Here is a 20,300-nt window from a genome sequence, read left to right as displayed (position 1 = left end):
TTGAAACTGAAACATAGCCATGCAAACACAACTGCGTCACGGTTGAAACACGAATAGGACAGAGGTACCCAAGCAATTGACTTTTGTATAAAGTCTCCTTCTGGTGTAAGGTAAATAGTTTTTTTTTTGCAGAGCAAAATCAACTTGTTTCGGCGTATATATGTATTATATTGTTATAATGTAGAGAGAATCTCATATTATTGAACATTAGAGCTAGCCTTCGCTTTCCATTCCGGCCTTGTTGAACTATTAATATAGCAATTAACGATTATTAACCGGAAAATTAGGATTCTATACGCCGCCATTTTAGGTCACAGATTAGTTTTAAAGTAGTGGGTAAGGTGTTTACAGAGTAATTTGAAACAAGGCGCGAATTCAAGTAATTTATTATAATATATTTAGTAAATTATTATATAAAGTACAGCAGTTTAATAATATACTGGTGTGTTTTATATCCCTTTCTTTATTTTAATATGTATAATATTGTTCTACAGTCAATTTGTTACTTTTACAGCTTGTTTGCCATTCTAAGTTGTATAAAAAAAAAATCTTACAATCTTAATATCGTTGTTGTTACTAAGTATACAATATAAGTAAGTACAATATTATAAGTAAATAAGTAGTACAATAGTATTGTATTGAATAAGACATCTTGCGTACAATTTTTTTTATCCTATATTTCTACTAATATTCTCAATTCTCTTCAAACGGCCATCAGATTTGATACAAAATTTTTTCATTATTTTTATTCCATTATTTTTATTAATCCATTCAGATTTGACTAAAATTTAGTACATATATATAAACAACATCCTGATATACATATAATGAAATTTTAACTAGACGAACTCTGTACAAAAGAGATATTTTAGTAAAAAATACATAAGCGATTTTGATAAGAGCAATAGAAGCCAAAATAATATTTTTTTAGAATTATTCTTCTGTCTGTCAGTTTGTATATTTGTACTGACACCATGCAAAAACTATACAGATGCAAATTGGATACAGTTTTCACAGTTATATACCCAAAAACCTAACTTAAAATCTAATATATGTTTTATTTCTTCATACACAGACTAAAGGTGGTCTCTTTTATTTGTTCCAATATCAACTCGTACGAAGTCATGGGCAAAACCTAGTTTGACGTATAAAAAATCATTTTTAAATCCTAACGTATTTGGTTTTTAGGATCATCGGACCGCAGTCGAGGGTTATCCGATTGGAGCGGTAACAGCAACATTGCAGGAAACATTTGGTTATAAAAAAAAGAGTGTAAATTAAATTTGTTATCAAAAACAATGCATATCAAATTTTCACGCGTTTTTATGTGCCCTAAAATGTAGGTTATCAATTAACATTTGTTTTAATTAATATAATTAATATGTATCAACTCAACTTTTGTACGTAAAACTATAAGTATGATACAAACATAATTAACTTCAGTGACATTTTACGTTAATCGTTAGTTCGGATAACGGAGTTCTAAAATAGAAACAGTTTTATTTCAAGTAAACTTGATTATACGAGATGAATGGTCAAGAAACTGAGTAGTTGCTTTTTTTTTTCAAACAAAACTTGAATACAAAAAAATATAAAATTTTGGACTGAATATTATTATTAACTAGCGATCCGCCCCGGCTTCGCACGGCTGCGCATTACATTACATCACATTAGAAACCTCTAAAATTATCAGTGTTTCTCCATTATATTATGCACGTATTATACATATAAACCTTCCTCTTGAATCACTCTATCTTAAAAAAAAATCGCGTCAAAATCCGTTGCGTAGTTTTAAAGATCTAACCATACATAAGGACCGACAGACGGGAAGCGACTTTGTTTTATACTATGTACTGATAATGATAATGGTGATAGCCTATTAATATTTTTTTTTTACAAACAGTCACTATATTTTTGAACAGACCAGTACTAGTAGCACCCGTTCACGAGTATGACGGATGAGCCAGCCATTGTTGTTTTCATTCCTATTATGGCAAACATGACTTGTTTCAAGTCATGTTTGCCATAATTTCATTTCGTTTCTCCCGACTACGTCAACAATGTTGATATCATATTTAATCTGATATTAATTTTATAACATTAAATCTATTTAAATGAGATATATGCACCTTTTCACCAGGATATCATGTTCGTTTCAATAAAAATGCACCTTTTATTGTAGCACTTGTTTCGTTTAATAATATTTCGAAAAATGGTACAGATATTTTCACTTGTTCTCTAATGGGTTGGACCTGGAATGTTACCATTCATTAGTAACATTCCAGGTTGTCTCTATGTTATTGTAAATAATGCTGTTTGTAGTATTTTTCTATAAATTTGGGATTTATCATGTAAATATATTGTAACATGGTAATAAGTCTTTATTCTTTCATTATTTATTTTTACATTGGTGTCAATACACAAATGTAAGATAAAAAAATATAAAAATTTTCAAGGCATTTTCTTCCACGTAAAACCATTCTTTGAAATCAACTTCAAGAAGCAGTATTTTCGAACCGATACGACATCATAACCTTCAAGAAAAGAGCATATTTTAAAAGGCCGACAGTACACCTGCAATGCCGCTGGTGTTGTGGGTGATCATGGGCGGCGGTAGTCACTTACCATCAGGTGAGCCGCATGCTCGTTTGACCCCGTGTTATAAAAAAAAATATCGAATTAAAACTCTACAAATATAATCATTCTCCAGCTTGATTTAATTAGTTAATGGGTTGCCAAGGATACAGGGTGTAATGAAAAGGAATTACGCAGGGACGAGAGCTCGAAGTGTATTTAATTGAAATTTTCATTATAACTTGATCACGTGACCTTGCATTTTGCACGAGAAGGTCTCGAAATTTTTACCCGTGACTTCGTCCGTCGACTGAAATATATTACAAATAATCTCTATCTGCCGTGTGTGTCCTGGCATAGAATGGGCCACCCCTTCCTTTCCCATGGGTGTTGTAAAGGTCGACTAAGGAAGAGCGAGGGATGGGCAACAGCGTCACTCTTAAAACGTCTCTAAAAGTCTAACTGCGGTTGCCAATCCGCCTACCAAGCGTGGCAACTACTGGCAAAACTCCCTTTATGAGGAAGGCTTATGTCCAGCAGTGGACAGTTAACGGCTGAAATAATAATAATCTCTATCCAAAACATTACGTATGCAATAACATTATTATGATTGGTTTAAAGTACAACTGTTTAAAGTACAAAAGTAACAAACAAACAAATACTTACTTTTCCAAGTACTAGTAAATATTCCCACGTACATTCCTTGGGGAATATTGTTAAGTGTTATGTATATTGTATCTGTATTTCAACTTGTTGGAAGCCTTGCTGTCACGCCTGTATAAAGTGAGCTAGAATTCACTTGCACCCGCACGTGACAACCCTAGTGCTGCAGGCATCCGTAGGCAACCCTAACTGTTTACGGATGGGCGATCTCTGTAATAATACTAAAGTATTTATTCAGGCTTTATCCCCTTTTATTAGTGACTTAATGTTCTTAAACCTACATTTATATATGTAAAAATTTTTTATTACTTTTTTATAAAAATGATAATAAATTTATACGAGCACCATGAAACAATATTGCGTATTGCATAAAAAATACAAATAGACAAAAAATATTTTTTTTTTTTTTTAGAGAAATTCCAGACACAGAAATTGCATAACAAGTTTTATTTATTTTTATTTTTATGCAACTTGCAATGTAACTGTTGCCTTTTTATATTTTACAAATATCCTTTAGCAGTAATAATGCAATAATATATTTTTTTCTTTTGTAATAACACAAAGGAGCTTGCAGCTCACCTGTTGGTAAGTGACTACCGCCACCCACGAGGGTGTTCGTGCAACACCGGAAGAATTGCAGGGGTGCTGGAAGTCATATCGGCAACAGTGTTTTTTTTTTTAATAAATGAAAATGGTATGGTAACCCCGCCTGCGCTAACGGGATACGTTGGCGGAGCACCAGTGAAGGGTGATCGATGAGAATGAAAACAGGCCAGTTAGCCCATCATGATGAATTCATCAGGCATTAACCATGATAGTTTCCAGGGGGAACCGCGAGGAGGTCGACCTGATTGGGTATATTGCTAGCAATGGGACTCTCAGTCTCCATTACTAACAATCCCTTTCCCCCCGCAACAGTGCTGTTAGAAGTTGATTCCAAAGTTGTGCACGGAAAAATAATTATGACATCTTCCAATAAGTTTTTACTATTGAATATAGATCTCCCCTTTGGGGGGTTTGACAGTAGTTGTCACGCTTGGCAAGTAACCATAATAAAGCTTCGGTAATGTTATAAAAAGGACGTTACTGCCCATCCTTCGACGATTAAATTCCTTTAGTTACCTTTTACGACACTCATGGAAAGGAAGGAGTGGTCTATTCTATGCCGGGACCATATGAAATAATAATAAAAACAGCATGTATAGCATAGTTATTCCTCTGTACCCAGTAAATTCACGCCATATCCCACCCTTCAAACCGAAACACAGCCAAACAATGCAAACACAACTGCTTCACGGTTAAAACACGAATGGGACAGAGGTTCGAAGCAATCGACTTTTGTACAAAGTCTCCCTCTGGTGAATTATCAAAATCAGTACACATAATCGATTAATTAAAACGTTAACATGAATAATTCAAGCAATTTCTACGATTGACTTATTAAAATTTGATATGTACAGTTAATAACATCCTATTAATACGATTAAAAGGCAATTTTAAATATGCAAGTTTCCCTGTTTTAAATTCAGATTGTCTATGCAATTATGCACACCTAGTTGGTGTTATTACACGTACATGACATGCAAAGTCATGCGTCTAATCTTAGCTAGTCATGGGCCATTCCTTCCTTTCCCGTGGGTGTCGTAAGAGGCGACTAAAGTAGTGGTTGAATGAATGAATGAATGAATGGTTTATTTTCTCTTCACAAAAGGTAGAATAAAGTGAGAACTTGAGGTACAATTTGATATGAAGACCAATTTTGTTAGAGACTGGTGCTTGCGGTAGGTTTAGAAGAACCTGTGTTACAAGTCACCAGGTTGTGGGATGAACAGCAGTGTCCCTCTTTAAACATTACTAAACGATAACTGCAGTTTCCAATCTGCCTTCTAAGCGTGGTAAATACTGGTAAGGCCTCCCAGTTATCTGTATATAGGAGTTTATTTAAGTAAATTAATTTCATATGAGAGATTTAAATAACTCTTTGGATTCAACTTCCAGCAGCAGTATTTCCGAACCGATACGACATTATAACCTTCAAGAGAAGAGCATATTTCTTTTTAAAAGGCCAGCAGCACACCTGCAATGCCGTTGGTGTCGATCGTAGGCGACGACAGTCACTTACCATCAGGTGTTGCATGCTTGTTTGCCCCCTGTGTCGTAAAAAATATATTATTTATTGGACCAATATATACCATAAATATCGCCATATGTGCCTCAGCATAGATTAAATAGAAGAAATAGGCTACCCCTTCCTTTCTCGTGGGTGTCGTAAGAAGCGACTAAGGGACGACGAGGTATAGACAGCACCATCCCTCTTAAAACATTCTCAAAGGCCTAACTGCGATTGTCAAGGGGGAAAGGGATTGTTAGTAATGGAGACTGAGAATCTTATTGCTAGCAATATATCCAACCAGGTCGACCTCCTCGCGGTTCTCCCTGGAAACTATCATGGTTAATTCCTGATGAATTCATCATGATGGGCTAACTGGCCTGTTTTCATTCTCATCCATCGCCCTTCACTGGTGCTCCGCCAGCGTATTCCGTTAGCGCAGGCGGGACTACCATTCCATTTTCACCCATCAAAAAAAAAAAACTGCGATTGTCAGTCAGTCTGTCAAGCGTAGCAACAACTGACAAAATTCTTCTTCTTACGGGGAAGGATTGTATCCAGCAGTGAACAATTAAAGGCTGAAATAATAATATATATATGGATATTGTAACTAAAATATATAGGTTCTGTGAGGACACAGACCAGTAGGCACAATGTAAATATTATAGGTAAAGACTGATCTGTTTTATTCTATAGAATACTGTAGTGCGGTCGAAAATCACGTACGATTTATAAATGATTACAAATGCTTTGTATTGCTGTTCTGAGTTATTAGCACACCATTATTACCTACAATCGTTATTGGATACATTTGATGAGTTTATTAATGTAAATACCTTTAAATGGGGGAAAGGGATTTTTAGTAATGGGGTCTAATAGCCCTAGGTCTACTAGCAATATACCCTCTCAGGTCGACCTCCACGTGGTTCCCCCTGGAAACCATCATGTTTAATTCTTGCCGAATTCATCATGGTTGGCCAACTAACCTGCTTTCATTCTCACCTATCATCTTCCACTGGTGCCTCACCGATAGCGCGGGCAGGGTTACCAATCCATTTTCACCCATTAACCAAAAATACCTTTAATACACTTATGGATAATCTTTGTTAATATTTTAAATCAAATATTTATTTATTTATCAACACTTTATTGCATCGTTTATGAAAATAATAAATATATTAAAATTTTATGAGAAGTGACACAAATATTCCACGATGTAGAATAAGATTTTGTACCAAAGGGAAACTGTTCAAAAGTTTTTTTTTTTTTAATGGATGACAACCCCATGGAATGGTAACTCCATCCGCGCTAACGGTATACGCTAACGAGGCACTAGAGAAATAGATGAAAAAATAGATTGGTCAGTTAGCCCATCCTGATGAGTACACCAAGAATACACGCGGAGGTCGACCTGACAGAGTATGTAGCTAGCTATGGGACTGGTTGTCCGCATTACTAACAATCCCTTTCTCCGGGGGGGAAAGGGATTGTTAGTAATGGAGACAGAGAATCCCATTGCTAGCAATATACCTAACCAGGTCGACATCCTCGCGGTTCTCCCTGGAAACTATCATGGTTAATTCCTGATGAATTCATCATGAGGGGCTAACTGGCCTGTTTTCATTCATTTCATCACCCTTCACTGGTGCTCCGCCAGCGTATCCCGTTAGCGCAGGCGGAGTTACCATACCATTTTCACCCATAAAAAAAAATCCCTTTCTCCTATCCTAAATAATTCTAGTTTCAGTACGAGGCAATTAGTGTAATTTTATAACACTATTATTATTATACACTTTCACTTCTTATAATTGTAAAGAGGGCGAAACAGTGGTAACCGTCGCCTATAGACATGAGCAGTACTATGAACATACCATATTAGATATACTGTTTACCAGAGTATACTGTTTCCCCTATAATACCCTCCATGCGTTGCCATTCCTGAGGATTCAGGTGTTATTCTTTTGTACCCAGTAAATTCACGCCATATCCCACCCTTCAAACCGAAACACAGCCATGCAAACACAACTGCTTCACGGTTGAAACACGAATAAGACAGAGGTACCCAAGCAATCGACTTTTGTACAAAGTCTCCCTCTGGTAATGTAATGCCTATAGATTGTAGTTTTTACGATTAGAATGTGTAATATTGTCACCAAATTTTGTTGTTAAAATTGTCGCCAACATTACCCTTCACCGCTAATTGGCAACGGTTTGCAATGTGTAAATTTATTTCTCGCATGTCTATTGTGTAACCAACAAGATGCAAGGTAAACAAAATAAAACAAAATTTGTGGCTCATAAATTTTGGCAAATATTCGATATCTTTCGTTCATTTAATTCATTGTAAATATAAGTTTGCATTTTAAATAAGTTTTTATTTTGGGCCCGATTGATATACATCATTACATATCGTCATAGTCGTAGAATACTGACGGATCTATATTACATATATATATTCATTAGATCCGTCAGTATTCTACGACTATGACGATATAAAAGTAAATCCAAAGTATATTTTAGTTTAATACATTTTTTTTTCTTATAATTTTACTTTGTTTTCAAACACCAATAGTTTGAAGGGCATCTAGGATGTTTTTTTTTTTTTTAATTTAAGCTGTTGCTTCTGTCGCTACGTTTTACCAAAGATATGAAGGTTGTCGCCTTCATACATATACATATATTCTAAGTTACATATATGCAACTTAGAATGACAAACAAGCTGACGGCCCACCTGATGGAAAGTGGTAATATAATATAATATATATATATATATATATATATATATATACATACATACATACATAAATATATATATATATACATATATATATATATATATATATATATATATATATATATACATATATATATATATATACATATATTGGCCGTGTTGTCCCGGTACAGAATAAGTTACCCCTTCCTATCCCGTGAATATCGTAAGAGCCGACTAAGGGAAGGAGAGGGATGATCAGCAGCGTCCCTCTTAAAACATCTCTAAAACCTGACTGCGGTTGCCAATCCGCCTGCCAAGCGTGGCAATTACTGGCAAAACCCCTCAAGGGCAGGCTTATGTTCAGCAGTGGACAGTTAAATGCTGATATGATGATACACATATATATTTATTTATTCATTAAAAATGTAACATTATAACAGCAAAGGCCAAATCAATGTTATAAGTCTAGTGTGCTAACATACAAAGTTATAATAAATGTATTTAACCCGACTTTAGATATCATAACATTCCAACTAGAATTTGCCATTGTCAATATTATACTACTGTCGTCTCGAACGTTTCCCCGCGGATCCCTAATAGCGAGTCAGCAACAAGCAGTGTTGAAACGTCCGTATTGAAAATCCTAATAATCGTACACTTATTAAGCCATCATTGCTCACACAAATAATCAGTGCGTAAACTCAATGCGTATGATTATGCAGATTTTAAGTCGCCGGCCGGCAAATTTTGCTCACCTCGCTAATTAGTCGCTATGCAATGAACTAACGGCGGCAATTTGCCGAGTTTTCGCATTGGAACCAGTGTGGTGTTATAATTAAATATCTGTTAATTTATTTAGAAGGAAATCTTGTTTACCTGTCGTTAAAAAATGTTATAGTATTCTGGGATGGAATAAAACTACTTGATTTAACATTTTGTATGTAGTACCAGCCGTTAACTGTCCACTGCTGAACTCCTCCCCCATAAGGAGGATTTGCCAGTAGTTGTCATGCTTAGCAGGCGGGTTGGCAACCATAGATAGGCGTTGGAGTAGTTTCAAGAAGGATGCTACTGCCTTTTCCTCGTCTTCTCTTAGTCGCCTCTAACAACACCTACGGGAAAGGAAGGGGTGGCCTAATCTATGCCGGGAACACACGACTAAGTTATATAAAATTGTTAATGTCACCCGTATCTTTCCTTTATGTATTAATCCGCGTTAAAACTAATCTGGCACATATAAAAGTGAGTGGGTGAATATTTTTCTTTGTTAATTTTTTCTTGCGGGTTCTCAGCAGATTACAACATTCCGAAGCCGTAAATAAAAAAAAAACCATTTAAAAGTGCTTGTAAACGAGCCTTTTGAAATAAAGATGATTTGAATTTGAATTTCGAACGCCTTAGCGGCTGATTCTATCACTATTAAATTTAATACACACGTACTTTATCGGAAGGAGACAGATATTAGGCTACTTTTATCCCGATTAGAGAACATATTCCGGTCACGCGAACGAAGTCGCGGGTAAATGCTAATCTATACATATTTTAACTCAAATCTGTTCAGTGGTTTAACCACAATTAAGCAACAATCATCCAAATGATCAAACATGAAGATATAATTGGCAACGAAGCCCTTATAACGTCTACAAGTAAGAAGATTATTTATTTATAGACACTCTGTTTAATTATTATCTATTTTCAGCCATTATCTTGTCTCATCAGTATCCTGTTTGTATTAATATTTTAACATTTAACTCAACACATTTTCCCTGGAGCTCAGTATCAGTGGGATGGGCGTTTTGTTTTGTTTTTAACTAGCTGCATTCAGCGGATCTCCCCATATGTATTAGATTAAAAACAATAACAAATTTCATTATGTATTTATTTATTAAACTTTAATACATGTAACATGTTTGACAACTATGTAACATGATTGGGTATTATTTTATTTACTTGTACTCAAAATGTAGACAATTAGGCTCTGTTACTTATATACCATCATCATTAGGTCAGCCTTTAACAGTCCAGTGCTGGATATAGGCCTTCCCTATAAGAGGAGTTTTGCACAGTAATTGCCACGCTTGGCAGGCGGGTTGGCAACCGCAGTTAGGCTTTGGAGATGTTTTAAGAGGGACACTGTTGCCTATCCCTCGTCCTTTCTTAGTCGCTTCTTACGACGTCCACGGCAAAGGAAGGGGTGGCCTATTCTATGCCGGGACCACACTGCAACGGCATTATTTACATATACTGACTGATAATGCTATTGGTAAGTAAGCAGTAATATATAATTGTGAAGGAAAATATCTGACACAGCCATGCAAACATAACTGCTTCACGGTTGAAACACGAATGGGACAGAGGTACCTAAGCAATCGACTTTTGTACAAAGTCTCCCTCTGGGCTGGTCACATAGCTCGAAGAACCGACAACCGATGGGGAAGAAAGATTCTTGAGTGGCGACCACGTATAAACACAGTGTAGGACGACCCTCCACTAGATGGAGTGACGACCTGAAATGCGTTGCAGTGCGACAGTGGATGCAGGTGGCTCAAGACCGTTTCTTATGACGGCCTATAGGGGAGGCTTATGTCCAGCAATGGACGGTAAATGGCTGAAATAAATAAATAAATACCTGATTCGTGGAACTATTACTTCACAGCATGTAACGTTTTTTGTCGCCCGCATTCAGAACTATTTACATTATCGATTTGACTATTCATGACAACATTATCAACGTTTTTATCAACCGTAAAATAACTTTTTTGCTTCAAAGAATTGTCTCCTTTTTCCGTCTGTCTTTATATTTTATTTTGGTATTTTTATATGCTACTTAGAATGGCAAACAAGCGATCCACCTGATGGAACACCCTTCTACCAAGCGTGGCTACTATTTTTTTGTTTTAATGGGTGATAATGGAACGGTAACCCCGCCTGCGCTATCGGTATATGCTGGCGGGACACCAGTGAGGGATGATAGGTGAGGATGCAGCAGGTCAGTTAGTCCATCGTGACGAATTCAACAAGAATTGTTCACGATGGTTTCCAGGGGGAACCACGTGGAGGTCGACCTAATAGGGCATGTTGCTAGCCATGCCCTATTAAGTCCACCAGTGGACAGTTAATAACTGTTAAAAAAAAAACAACTATTGTTCAATAAAAAAGAGAATATTTACAAGATTGTATATTGAAATGGGGATTGTTCAGAGCATAATGCATGTTCCTACTACCAAAATTGCTTTGTGCTTAAGTGAATTAGTGAGTAGTATTGTTTAGTTATAATTATAACAGTAGATAACTTGTTTAGATTTTATGGGATTGACATGTTAAAAAACAAAAATCCCAAATTAAACGTGGATTAAAAAAAAAGATTGTATATAGTGTGAGACCAGTCTAGTGGTAATGAAGCATATGTATAAATATAATAAATTTTCTTAAAATTTTTATTTGTTTTCTGACACAAAATTGATATCAAATTCAACAAAAAATTAAACAATGAACAATGATTGAACAAATCTGTAACATAAATGTCATTTTAATTGACATTGATTGTAGACATTACGCGTGAATCAGCAAAATAACTGTCGTATACGAGAGATTTACTGATTATGTTGTTTGCAATCTGAAATTCATGGGAGGGAAAGGGATTGTTAGCAATGGAGTTTGACAGCCCCATTGCTAGGAATATGCCCTATTAGGTCGACCTCCACTTTGATACTTTTATATGCTAAGTAGCATATAAAAATACCAAAATAAAATATAAAGACAGACGGAAAAAGGAAACACTGCCTAAATGGAGAAGAGAATAATGTAATATTTTATTTTACTTATTCAAAAATCCTCTTATATATTTTTTTTATTTCCTCCATTCTGTACAGTGACGTAGCCCAACATTAAATGTCTCGTTTACACGATTCATTGTCACTACTAACTAAAATAAGCCTAGATTAACCCCATTGTCACAATTCGTGATATAATTAACGACCTTGTCATTATCAGAATACAATAGTGATGTGATTAGTGACAATGTCCCGGCACGGCATTCCTTGATCTCATTAGCGGTTCGTGAACATCCCTAATTAATTGAAGGCAGCATTATTATCCGATCAATTTAATAGTATAACTGAATCTTGAGCCGTACAAAGAACGTGGGTGTTCTCTTAATTTGAATATTTATATTACTCTATTAATTTATTGTAATTTATGTCGGCTTTTTATAATTATAGATTATAACAATACAAGAGCGGTGAAAAGTCAACCAATATTTATCTGTGGTTCTGAGAGCCTTAGATCGAATTCCTGCCTAAACATTTAAATTTTCATATCATTCTTTGAATCATTGACAAATAATTGTTACTTCATGCTTAGGGGAGCGTATAAAGCTGTCTTAATGGATGATATTTTTTTTGTTTTATATACAACTTAGAATGGCAAACAAGCTGATGGTCCACCTGATGGAAAGTGGTAACCGTCGCCTATAGACATGAGCAGTACCATGGACACAACAGAATATACTCTTTCGCCCATGATACCCCCATGCGTTGCCATTTCTGAGGACTCAGATGTTATTTCTCTGTACCCTGTAAATTCACGCCAAATGGTAACATTGCTTTTACTGTCGGTATGCTCTGGGGTGGCACCAGTGAGGGATGGTAGGCGAGAAAGAAAGTAGATTAGTTACTCATCGTGATGGATTCAACAAGAATTAATCTCGATAGTTTCCAGAGGGAACCGCATGGAAGTCACAGGATATATTGCTAGCAATGGGGATTAACGATCCCATTACTAATAATTCTTCTCCGGTGTCAGGTACACCACATCAGCGCTCTTTTTCTGTGCTGAAGTTTTTTTTTATACAACTTAGAATGGCAAACAAGCTGACGGTCCACCTGATGGAAAGTGGTAACCGTCGCCTATAGACATGAGCAGTACCATGGATATAACAGACTATACTGTTTCGCCCATGATACCCTCCATGCGTTGCCATTCCTGAGGACTCAGGTGTTATTTCTCTGTACCCAGTAAATTCACGTCATATCCCACCTTTCAAACCGAAACACAGCCATGCAAACACAACTGCTTCACGGTTGAAACACGAATGGGACAGAGGTACCCAAACAATCGACTTTTGTACATAGTCTCCCTCTGATAAATTTTCAATTACACAATCTGAGCAGAGATAAATTTGCAAACTATCTCGTCGGTTACAATTTCTCTCTAACTTGCATCCTGTTGAGGCTTATTAATTAATTTTCTCATTTAATTAACTCGTAAACGGTTATAGCAGACATATATCAAGCTAAATAAAGCAGATGCGTTCCGACGATGGTTTTCCGTTCCATGAAAGCAACATAAGAAAGTCTGAACGTGTAACTACATTCGTACAACACCCCCGCTGATTTGATAGTCCCTATTTTACATTGCGGGCCTCAAAGGGATGCAAATAACAGAAGGTGGTCTAATAACAAGGGTGCTCGATTTAATTTACCCAACGCCCACGGTGAGAGATACGAAAATGTTACAACCAAAAACGCTCCATCTCATATTGTTGGCGAAACTGGATTGTAATAGATAATTTAATAATTATTCGTATTATAACATAGTAGGAGATTATTTATTTATTTATCTATTTATTTATTTATTTATTTATTTATTTAAGGAACACCAACAGCATATTGCATTATAACATATAGGTATAACAAACATTAAATATAATACAATATTAATGCACATGCCTATTATAGGTATTCAGAGATTACAAATGTATTTTATAATATCTTTATTATAAATACCTATTTTTTATAGACATGAGCAGTACCATGGGTATAATAGAGTGTACTGTTTCGCCCATGGGAGTTGATCTCGATGCGTTGCCATTCCTGAGAACTCAGGTGTTATTACTCTGTACCCTGTAAATTCATAGCTATATCCCACCCTTCAAACTGAAACACAGCCATGCAAACACAATTGCTTCACGGTAGAAACACAAATGGGACAGAGGTGCCAAAGCAAACGACTTTTGTACAAAATTTTCCTCTGGTAAATTAGTTGTTGCCTACGGCTTTACACGCGTAGTGTCATATTTCCTCTACACATAGAAATTTTCAAAAATTTCTTCATATGGGTTGCCTAATTTACAAAATAAACTATTTACCTACGCGTTGGAATCGATCTGATAGGATATCAATATATTCTAATAATAGGACTATTAAACCCCATTAGTAACAAACCCATTCTCTTAAGGACTAAAATGTTATGTCTATGTAACCTGTAATTTCATAATCAGATCCCACCCATGAAACCGAAACATAGCTGTGCAAACACAACTGCTTTCTGACAGAAACTAATTTTTCGCATTCGAAATTCGAACGAAACTCTTCTGCTTGTGTACCTCGATAGAGTTTCGTATGACTCCCTATTTTTGTTTTTAAAAATATCAATTTAATTCACATGAAAATGTTTGCTGGAAGAAATCTCTTATTAGAGATAAGCTCGCCTTTGTACATTACGTTTAAAATTATTTGTTCTTAACATTATGTTTGTGTACAATAAAGAATAAACAAAAATTACCTTTTGGTATATTACAGTCTGATTATCAAATCAGAAACAGTATCAATCTTCTGGTGTTGATATATCGCAGTTTTTCTATTAGTAAATCCTATAAAGTATATTATTCATACTTACAGAAATGACTCGCGTAATAGCGTGATCTATACTAATTTTGAAGACGCCTGTTCCCTTCAGATATATGCTAGCGTGCATTACATGATTCATTAAGCAATCCTTCGACGAGTCAGTTGTTGACTCAAATAAAACAAATACACTCACGGCCGTAATCTTAAATGGGATATACTGTTGAACTTGACTTCGTTAAAGGAGTTTGTTTTATAATTATTTTATACTAGTCTTTATCTGCGACTTCGTCTGCGTTACAGGGGTATATTTATGAGCGAGATAGAATATAGTATACTAAATGTTTATAGATTGACTAAGCCGTTAAGGCGATATAAGGTAACAAACAAACAAACTCACTTTCACATTTATAATGTTAATAAGGATCAATGAATTTTATATAATTATAAGCAATGGATATAGCATTCCATCAGGTGGGCTGTCAGCTTATTTGCCATTCTAAGTTGCATATAAAAAAAATCTTCCACAGACTGCCACAGGAACAGTCCTGAGCCACCAGCATCCACTGACTCCCTGCAATTCATTTTAGGTCGTTACTCTATCTAGTGGAGGTCGTCTTACACTACATTTGGCAGTACGGAGTCTCCACTCAAGAACCTTTTTTCCTCATCAGTTACCGATTCTTCGAACTATATGACCTGTCCATTGCACAAAGCTTTTTGTTCATATTTTTTTTTAGAAATTGTTCAGCTTCATTGGCTTAAAAAAAATGCCAATAAATTTTATTTCAGTCTGTAGATTTTAATGTTTAATTACTAAATTTCAATACCAAAAAAAAATCTCATATATGTTTACTGCACTTTGAGTTTTATGTTTTCATTAATTTGAACTAAAATCGTACAATTCCCCGAGGGTGTCATTATTCAATATTTACCCTCCATTTCCAACTTTCAATAACTTATCGATTCGTTGAAATACGAAACATTTTTTCGCCCGCGCCAGCCAATTGGTTGGAAAATGTATATTTCACTGGGGAGGTATCCAATATCGAGTCGCTATATATTTATATTACTGGATTTATTACTGAGAATTTTTTTTTAGAAATGTATTTATATCCATCGTCGACCAATGGTTAGATTACATAGTTAACTCTTTGGTGTAAGCAAATAAAGTCCTGATATTTATCATAATATTATCACATGATAATTAACTCATTTTTAATTTATTTTTTATTATAATTGTTCGAAATAGACGTAATAAAAATCGATTATGTAAGCCAAAAACATTTTATTGCAAAAAAAAACATTGTGTTATTAAAAAAGAAATAGTATGAAGAAAATAGGTAAGTAAATTAATTATTTATATTTAGTATAATTCTAATTTGATAATCGAATTATAAAATTAGTAATTATTCGAATAACAAAATCCTTCGGATTCGCGCACTACTAGCTTCGATTCTATTGTATGTCCAACATAACTTATTAATTTAGATCCATACATGTCAAGACGGAGAATCGAGTGTTAAAAAATCTGAGAACAAGGAATCGAAATCTTTTAAAAAAAAATAGCTAACAGTTACTTTTGATGGATATGTATATTTTTTATAAACAAAACAAGAACGCCATTTTTTTTGTGTTGCAAGTAATTAAAATAAAAATTCCCCAGATCTTGTGGATTTTTTAGATATGTATTGAGCACTATTTTCTGTTATCTGATATAAATAAATGTACCTATATAGATATTTCATAACAAATAAATAATATGTATTAATTCAAATAGCTGGTCAGTTTCAACAATTAAAACAACGAATAATTTAAAATATATAAAGACCAGCATTTTTTTAAATACACTTATCTATTATTTTCTTTTAAATATGAATGTGAAGATTTTGTATTATTTTTATATTATTTTTGATAATAACCACATATTCTGGTAAATCCTTTTCAAGCACATAAGGAAAAAAATTGGCTTACTTTTCGCAAAGCGTTTACACAGTGAAACGCCATCTAGAGATATGTGATCTAAGTTTACTAATGTTAAACTTGCCTAATGTTTATTTGATTTGTTCACAGGTAAGCAACAACAGTGCCTAGCTGTAAATGTGTCATAACAACTGATAATGTGAGTGTTTGCTTTCATAATTTGCACTTATGTACACTTCGGCTATCACAAATGCCCTCGAATGTTGTCACGCAATGTACTCCAGGGATTTACCCGTATAAAGATTTACATAATGGTAGATGTAGAACGATGTGAGACACTTTGTATTGATTTACAGAAACGTTATTAGATGTCTTCACGAATGTTATTTTTTTTTATAAAATATAAATAAATAAATATTTCAATAAGGTAACCAGGAGCCACACAATTTTTATACAATATTCATTCCTTCCAAAAGAAAGAGGTTTTTTTTTGGAGTGAAATGGTACCCTCAGTGGAGTAAGAAAACATGAGATTGAAGTCAGATTGAAAACATGAGATTAAAGTAATTAGGAAATGAACTACGATGGTTTCCAGTGGGAGGTCGTGTGGACGTCAACCTAATATGGACCTGATGTATTGCTGGTAATGGGGACTAATCTCCCCATTACTTATAAGGTTTTTCTTTTCTTACAGTCTACAGGGTCTCCTCTCGTTGGTTCCATTTTAATTTAATGATCAATGATATTATCGTTTCTCTCTGCGGAGTAAAAAAACTACTGGGTGCGGAGCAAAATCGACTTATAAACATCCGATTTTGTGTTTTAAATTTAAACATATACATTGTCTATATTCACGATTGAAGACGATTTTTTTGTAGAGCAAAATGTACTTTTATGCCACAAAGATGGTAAATAAGCAGCCTGTCTAAAGACGACTGCAACACCAGGGGTGCTTTGCGCGCTTAGCGAACCCTAAATTAACTTCCAAACACCTTGGCTGAAGAACCCCATATTGCAGTATCAAGGAAAAACCTAACTTCCAAACTAAACTTAGGTATGCTTTGCTTTTGGACATAAGTTGACTGTAGAGAGATCAATTAATGCGATAAACCCATAACTGTAATTTTTTTTATACAACTTAGAATGGCAAACAAGCTGACGGCCCACCTGATGGAAAGTGGTAACCGTCGCCTATAGACATGAGCAGTACCATGGACATAACAAAATTAAATTATGAATCATCAATATTCGTATACGAGTACGATACAATTTACATACATGTAAATTATACACAATAAAGGTTTAAATACAACAAATTAATTGCAAATCAAATAAATAGGCCAATTACTAGTGTTAATAATAAGTAGTTATTAACATTTTCATGTATTTATTATGATAAATACGAACGTTTTAAATTAACTACTGAATAAGCATACCGTTGAGTTTAATTTATTCCAATTAATAAGATATTATGTTGGCTGTTTCATATTTCTATGTACGCTATATTAAAGATTATAAATTTAATTTTCTTTGATTAGATTAAACCAATTTATAATGTTATTGGTATATATTAAATTATAATTTATTAATTATTCTCTACGTAAATATTAACGCGGTTATATTTTTATAATTGCAATAATATAAAATGTGTGCTTGTTTATATTAAAAATAATAATAATAATACACATATATATGTATTTATGAGGTGCAGTAAAATATCATGTCATAGTTTAAAAAAGATCTCTCCCGTCCTATATATTCATTAAAGGACATTTCACATAATTTACTAAAGACAAAATTTTTGATGATCCACTTGATGGAAAATGGTAACCATCATGATATATATAATGTGTTTTTTACACAGAATATTCTCTATATCATTTTAAGTCCATGTGATATGATCACTCTAAAAAACTCTAAAAATAATGTGTTATGCTTCAATAATTTTAATAAAGAATTTTCAAGTTTTCTGATCATTTATTTAGAACCTATCCTATCAATATAATTATCTTGCTTGGAGAGAAAATTCTCAACAAATGCATAGAAATCTCCGACTATCTGTAAAATGTGATATACGTACAAATAATGTTCTTTGTTCTCGATCTTTCCCAAAAAGAGAACTATTTAAAAAATAACCTTAGTAGTTTCTGACTCCTTATTATTCCTACATAATGTAGTTTTATGATAGTTATACCGTATATTTCCCGAACAAATTAATTAAAAAAAAAGATTTAAGTTAAAATAAGTAAACGAAACCCAAGTCTAAATACGTACCCGCTATCAACGCGCGCGCTCCACAATTTCTCGCCATATCAATGTACTAGGTCGCCGTACCTAGCAACGTTCAAGCGTAAATTATGTATAAATAGTACATGATATGTCGCAACTAGGCGTGGCAAGGCCGACCGCAGACCGCTCCCCATGCATGCGATGCATTATGCAAGTCACACAGCCGATATGACACGTGGGCGATGTGATATCTGGCACCAATTCCTCGTAGCGCTTACCGAAGTCGATAACTTCCGTTGCACAGTATTGGCTTGTTGCTATGAGGTATTGGGTTTGATTTCTGGTAGGCCCAAACGGTACACGAACTTGTCTAGATCGGGTCTTCTCTCCCAGACAAGTGACAATCGATTGAATCTATATTTTATGCGAGTCCTTGGAAGGAATGATCCATAAGACGTCACTACTTCTTTCTATCTAATGGTGTCACTAACAATAACGATTCCGTCAATAGAATCGCTTGCCATTTGTCTAGAACATCTGGGGTTCTATTTGATTTATATTATATAACCATGTCTCTCGCTTTTCGCTGTTTCTTATACAGCAAGACCAAGAAGCATGCTGACCTAATTCAGTAGCTTGATATGAAAAGAACGCCGTGTGGTCCCGGAATAGAATAGGCCACCCCTTTCTTTCCCGTGGGTGTCGTAAGAGACGACTAAGAAAGCTTAATGATCGGGGGGTACACAGTAGCGTTCCTCTTAAAACATCACCAAGGCTTAATTATGAGTGCCAACCTACCTGCCAAGCGTGGCAATTACTGGGAAATCTCTCCAATAGGGGAATGTCTTTATTCTGCAGTGGGCAATTTACGGCTGATATAGTATGTTGTGGTATAAGAAAATAAATACGGTGTTAGGAACTTCTTGATAACAATAAATCTGGAAGTGGATGGATGCGTAAAAAAAAGTGGATAATTCGTTACTATGCCATGTCATGCCTTTTTTTTTTTCCGTGTGTAAAATCTTCGGAAAGACCGTCCCATCTGCCGAAGGGAGGGCAGCTGGGGTGTGTGGGATTCGTACCCACTAAAAACCACACGACGTACCTCGAGGCGCTTATGTTGGATCCCGGGTTCCCGTTTGTACGACTACCGAGTATGCCATGTCATGCCTAGGATCATAAGAAGGAATAAAACACTATTAAACACTGAAGCAAGAGAAGACAATGTAACCTTCATGAAAAGAGTAATAACTTTTTTGGAATGCCAACAGCACATCTGTATTTCTTCCTGTGATTCTATCTCTATTTCACCATCCAGTGAGCCCTATGCTGCTTAACCCAGTGTGTTATAAAAAAAAAGACAATCTCCTAATAAAATTACTGGTAAATATTAATAAAAATTCCTATAAACTAAGTAATTGTAAACTAATATCGTTTTATTATGACAAGAAACACGTGC

The 20,300-nt window shown here is 34.9% G+C and overlaps 1 protein-coding gene and 1 long non-coding RNA gene across 4 annotated transcripts in view; one reads left to right on the top strand and one right to left on the bottom strand.

Moving 5' to 3' along the window:
• LOC113515672 (terminal nucleotidyltransferase 5C) overlaps nt 1-20,300 on the top strand; it is a 319,218-nt gene that overhangs the window by 188,759 nt on the left and 110,159 nt on the right. The gene's annotated exons all lie outside the window — the stretch shown is intronic.
• On the bottom strand, nt 2,135-19,632 carry LOC128201232 (uncharacterized). Its single transcript, XR_008253124.1, has 3 exons — nt 18,887-19,632; nt 3,241-3,447; nt 2,135-2,252 (listed from the first exon to the last, which is right to left on the bottom strand). It is a non-coding gene; the product is annotated as an uncharacterized LOC128201232 (long non-coding RNA).

Source organism: Galleria mellonella, unplaced genomic scaffold (assembly GCF_026898425.1).
Source record: "Galleria mellonella isolate WM207_F2 unplaced genomic scaffold, CSIRO_AGI_GalMel_v1 utg37, whole genome shotgun sequence".
Taxonomy (NCBI): Eukaryota; Metazoa; Arthropoda; class Insecta; order Lepidoptera; family Pyralidae; genus Galleria; species Galleria mellonella.
This window is presented reverse-complemented; position numbering and strand designations above follow the sequence as displayed.